The following is a 6,376-nucleotide window of genomic DNA, read 5'->3' as shown; positions in this document are numbered from 1 at the left end:
ACTATAGACTAGACTATAGACTAGACTATAGACTAGACTATAGACTATACTAGACTATAGACTAGACTATAGACTAGACTATAGACTAGACTATAGACTAGACTATAGACTAGACTATAGACTAGACTATAGACTAGACTATAGACTAGACTATAGACTAGACTATAGACTAGACTATAGACTAGACTATAGACTAGACTATAGACTAGACTATAGACTAGACTATAGACTAGACTATAGACTAGACTAGCCTATAGACTAGACTATAGACTAGACTATAGACTAGACTATAGACTAGACTATAGACTAGACTATAGACTAGACTATAGACTAGACTATAGACTAGACTATAGACTAGACTATAGACTAGACTATAGACTAGACTATAGACTAGACTATAGACTAGACTATAGACTAGACTATAGACTAGACTATAGACTAGACTATAGACTAGACTATAGACTAGACTATAGACTAGACTATAGACTAGACTATAGACTAGACTATAGACTAGACTATAGACTAGACTATAGACTAGACTATAGACTAGACTATAGACTAGGACTATCGACTAGACTATAGACTAGACTATAGACTAGAGGCTATAGACTAGACTATAGATAGACTATAGACTAGACTATAGACTAGACTATAGACTAGACTATAGACTAGACTATAGACTAGATATAGACTAGACTATAGACTAGACTATAGACTAGGGGACTATAGACTAGACTATAGACAGACATAGACTAGACTATAGACTCGACTATAGACTAGACTATAGACTAGACTATAGACTAGACTCTAGACTAGACTATAGACTAGACTATAGACTAGACTATAGACTAGGACTATAGACTAGACTATAGACTAGACTAGACTATAGACTAGACTATAGACTAGACTATAGACTAGACTATAGGACTAGACTAAGACTAGACTATAGACTAGACTAGACTAAACTATAGAATAAACTATAGATAAGGCTATAGACTTGACTATAAACTAGACTATAGACTAGACTAAGCAATAGACTAGAGCAGACTATAGTCTATAATATAGAACAGACTATATATGCTTAAGTATTCAAAATGATATTTTTTGTTTAAATTTGATTCTAATTTCTTTTTAAGCTTTAAAAGCAAAAAACCCTTAAAAACCCTTGATGTTGGTTTATTTTCCACACTTTTGAAGCAACAGAAAAAAGGCAATCAAAACGTATAACACAAAAATGAAAAGCTTTTTATCCTTTTTTTAGACTTTTAAAAAATTAATTAAAATTCCTATTTTCTGCTTGTTGTAGTACATTTATTTTATATTTTCTTATTTTTACCAACAAAATCAAGGGGTGGAAAATGAAACTGACAATGAAGTTTTTCAGTTTTTGTCTTATTTTTTTTTGTGTGTAATTTAACATCTAATTATTTGCTGCCAAAAATGTGTAAAAGAGATTGAAGCCTTAAAATTCATTTCTAACTTCCGGCTTACATTAAAACAACAACAGCAACAAGCAGCCGTAAAGGCAGTCACATCTTAAGAAAATGTTGGTAAACATCCGTTTTAATTTATTTTAAGTTTTAACAGACATGTTTTCAAAGATTTGATGATGTACGAGTATTTTGAAATAAGAAAAGTTTTTGAAATGTTAATACAGAGGGAAAGATGTAATACGCTACATGATACCATTAGATTCAAGAGAAGTGTTTTTGTAGTAATTCTTCTTAATTTTTTTAGAGAATTGTCAGGAGGAAATAAAACTTTGAGTATATAATATAACCTGTCATAGCGTTGTAACAACTACTCCAAGTAAGAAATGTTGGTAATGTTAAGATTAACAAGTAAGAGTGTTATATTCGGCTATGCCGAATCTTATATACCCACCATCAAACCTCGTTTGACTCGAATGAAACTTACTTATGTCTAATTTCATCTATATATTCGTATTTTTAGGCCAGTTATAAGCGTTAAAGTAATTTTCTGAAGGGGACATTATATAGGGGGGTAGGGTCAATTATGGGTCGATCCTCATAAAATTTGGTAGACAGAATTTGGTTCGTATAAAATTTATTTGTGTCGAATTTCATCGCTACACTCGTATTTTTAAGTCATTAATGAGCGTTGCAGTCATTTTCTGAAGGGGACCTTATATGGGGGGTTGGGTCAATCATGGACCGATCAACATAAAATTTTTTAGATAGATTTTGACTCGTATGAAATTTACTTATGTCGAATTTCATCTATATACTAGAATTTTTAAGCCAGTAATGAGCGTTAAAGTCATTTTCTGAAGGGGACCTTATATGGGGGGTAGGGTCAATTATAGACCGATCCTCATAAAATTTTGCACAGTGATTTTGGATCACAAGAAACTTACTTATGTCGAATTTCATCGCTATATTCGTATTTTTAAACAAGTTATGGCTGTTAAAGCTGCTTTTCGAGGGGCCACTTGTATGGCGGCTATCCGAAAACGTGGACCGATATTGCCTATTTTCAATACCAAACAAACCTTACCTATAAGAAATATTTATGTGAAATTTCAACCCTCTAGCTCTTTCCATTCGGACTCTATCGTTCTTTCAACAGACAGACAGACAGACAGACGGACGGACAGACGGACAGACATGGCTAGATCGTCTTAGAATTTAATGAGGACCCAGAATATATATACTTTTGTGGGTCTATGACCAATATTTCGATGTGTTACAAACGGAATGACAAAATCAATATACCCCCCATCTTTTTGATGGTGGGTATAAAAACTTAAATGAATAGAACGTGCTTTTATATGTTGCAAGTATTAATGAAAATGTAAAGGTATGACATCATGTTAGTTTATGTAAATACATACTTACATATGTATGTGTATAGGAAGACATGCACAAACAAAAATAATTGAAAATTTCACAGCAACATAACATGTCTCAGGTATCATTTTCTTAGTTTAATAACAAACAACTTTGACATAACTAAACAGCTCACAGGAAATAGCTACTAATATGAACATATAATTATATACATATGTATGTATGTACATACAAGGGAATCAAGATCCAAAACCTAACACATACTTAAACATTACTTCCCTCACACACACACACTTAGGTACAGCTAAACATTCATTATCCTTAAGATTATCAAAAAAAATGAGTAAAAAAAATTCTTTAAAACCCGTTAGAAAAACCACTCAAACGGAAGAGCAGCAGCATACATACATAAGTAAATGATGTTTAAGTTCAGGAATTTTTCTTTCTACATACTTATTACTCAGAATCTTCCAAGATTTTGCAGTTACCTCTATGTGTATGTTTAAACATGCTAAATCATCTACACCGGAAAACCTCAGAAAAGCAAACTTCCGCATAATCTTACTTTAAAACTTACAAACCTCTATAAACACACATACTTACACCACTTTGCATGTATGTACTTATATATATAAAAACATACTTTTACCAGCTTTTGCTACTTTTAATGTTAACATCCCTTCGTATATAGACAATTACATTCGTAATTTTTAATTTTATAAATTCTTTTTCTTTTGTGTTTTCATATTTATTCATTTTGGCCCTAAACTTGTAGGCCTTTTTTCTCTTTTTGCTTTCTTTTGTTTAATGTTGCTTTTTTATTATAATTGTTGGTTGTTTTCCTTGAACATGAATGAATTTTGCTTTTTTTTTTCTTGTAATATGAAGAAGCATTTCAAAAAAGGACAAAATATCCACATAGTACAAGGTTTACTTGTCTTATTTAAAAAATCCAGTTTAGTGTATGGAAGAAAATATTGACTAGTGTAGACTACAGCTTAGTCCATAGTCAAGTCAATAGTCCAGTCTATGGTCTAGAATATAGTCTAGTCTATAGTCTAATCTACAGTTTAGTCTATAATCTAGTCTGGCCTACAGTTTAGTCTATACTATAGTCTATAGCTTAGACTTAAGTCTAGTATATAGTATAGTCTTTAGTCTGGTCTAATCTAGTCTAGTCTAGTCTAGTCTAGTCTAGTCTAGTCTAGTCTAGTCTAGTCTAGTCTAGTCTAGTCTAGTCTATAGTCTATGGTCTAGTCTATAGTCTAGCCTTTAGTATAGTCCATAGTCCACTCTATAGTCTAGTCTATAGTCTAGACTATAGTCTATTCTATAGTCTATTCTATAGTCTAGTCTATAGTCTAGTCTATAGTCTAGTCTATAGTCTAGTCTATAGTCTAGTCTATAGTCTAGTCTATAGTCTAGTCTATAGTCTAGTCTATAGTCTAGTCTATAGTCTAGTCTATAGTCTAGTCTATAGTCTAGTCTATAGTCTAGTATATAGTCTAGTCTATAGTCTAGTCTATAGTCTAGTCTATAGTCTAGTCTATAGTCTAGTCTATAGTCTAGTCTATAGTCTAGTCTATAGTCTAGTCTATAGTCTAGTCTGTAGTCTAGTCTATAGTCTAGTCTATAGTCTAGTCTATAGTATAGTCTATAGTCTAGTCTATAGTCTAGTCTATAGTCTAGTCTATAGTCTAGTCTATAGTCTAGTCTATAGTCTAGTCTATAGTCTAGTCTATAGTCTAGTCTATAGTCTAGTCTATAGTCTAGTCTATAGTCTAGTCTATAGTCTAGTCTATAGTCTAGTCTATAGTCTAGTCTATAGTCTAGTCTATAGTCTAGTCTATAGTCTAGTCTATAGTCTAGTCTATAGTCTAGTCTATAGTCTAGTCTATAGTCTAGTCTATAGTCTAGTCTATAGTCTAGTCTATAGTCTAGTCTATAGTCTAGTCTATAGTCTAGTCTATAGTCTAGTCTATAGTCTAGTCTATAGTCTAGTCTATAGTCTAGTCTATAGTCTAGTCTATAGTCTAGTCTATAGTCTAGTCTATAGTCTAGTCTATAGTCTAGTCTATAGTCTAGTCTATAGTCTAGTCTATAGTCTAGTCTATAGTCTAATAGTCTAGTCTATAGTCTAGTCTATAGTCTAGTCTATAGTCTATGTCTAGTCTATAGTCTAGTCTATAGTCTAGTCTATAGTCTAGTCTATAGTCTAGTCTATAGTCTAGTCTATAGTCTAGTCTATAGTCTAGTCTATAGTCTAGTCTATAGTCTAGTCTATAGTCTAGTCTATAGTCTAGTCTATAGTCTAGTCTATAGTCTAGTCTATAGTCTAGTCTATAGTCTAGTCTATAGTCTAGTCTATAGTCTAGTCTATAGTCTAGTCTATAGTCTAGTCTATAGTCTAGTCTATAGTCTAGTCTATAGTCTAGTCTATAGTCTAGTCTATAGTCTAGTCTATAGTCTAGTCTATAGTCTAGTCTATAGTCTAGTCTATAGTCTAGTCTATAGTCTAGTCTATAGTCTAGTCTATAGTCTAGTCTATAGTCTAGTCTATAGTCTAGTCTATAGTCTAGTCTATAGTCTAGTCTATAGTCTAGTCTATAGTCTAGTCTATAGTCTAGTCTATAGTCTAGTCTATAGTCTAGTCTATAGTCTAGTCTATAGTCTAGTCTATAGTCTAGTCTATAGTCTAGTCTATAGTCTAGTCTATAGTCTAGTCTATAGTCTAGTCTATAGTCTAGTCTAGTCTAGTCTATAGTCTAGCTATAGTCTAGTCTATAGTCTAGTCTGTAGTCTAGTCTATAGTCTAGTCTATAGTCTAGTCTATAGTCTAGTCTATAGTCTAGTCTATAGTCTAGTCTATAGTCTAGTCTATAGTCTAGTCTATAGTCTAGCCTATAGTCTAGTCTATAGGCTAGTCTATAGTCTAGTCTACAGTCCAGTCTATAGTCTAGTCCATAGTCAAGTTTATAGTCTAGTCTTTAGTCTAGACTATAATTATCATACGCTCTAGGCATACATATTTAAAAATTTGTATTATTTTTTATCCAGTAAAAAAAAATAAAAAATAAATTTTTAAACATAACATTTAATTTGTATTTTAAACTAATTAAATAACATTTATAAATTTCATTAATAAAAATTTAATTTGAAAATTGGCTAAAATTTGAAAATTTTTAGCACCTTATATAACAGTTTAACTTTATCATGAAAATGATATGAAAATAAAGTATTTCATAGCAATACTTTCTTTTCATTATTTGAATTCCTATAAAAAATTGTATAGCCACACCAAACATTTTTGTTTGTGTACATAACTTTTTCTCTCCCAGTTCTTATCAGTTCTATTGCTTGAAACTTTATTTACTTTCTTCACAACTTTTTTTTTCAATCGTTTTTTATTAAATAATATTTTTAATTGTCTTTTGATGTCAACATTAAAAGTCAATTACAAATAAATAAAATTGTATTGACAAGAAATATTCAAACAACTTGCAAAACAAATGTGAAAAAGTCGATAAAATAAAATTTCAAATAAAAGTCCATATTTTTTGTTACGG

Source organism: Lucilia sericata, unplaced genomic scaffold, assembly GCF_015586225.1.
Source record: "Lucilia sericata isolate MDLA Ls3-8-SP2 unplaced genomic scaffold, ASM1558622v1 Contig001306F_arrow, whole genome shotgun sequence".
Taxonomy (NCBI): domain Eukaryota; kingdom Metazoa; phylum Arthropoda; class Insecta; order Diptera; family Calliphoridae; genus Lucilia; species Lucilia sericata.
Note: the sequence above shows the minus strand (reverse complement) of the source record.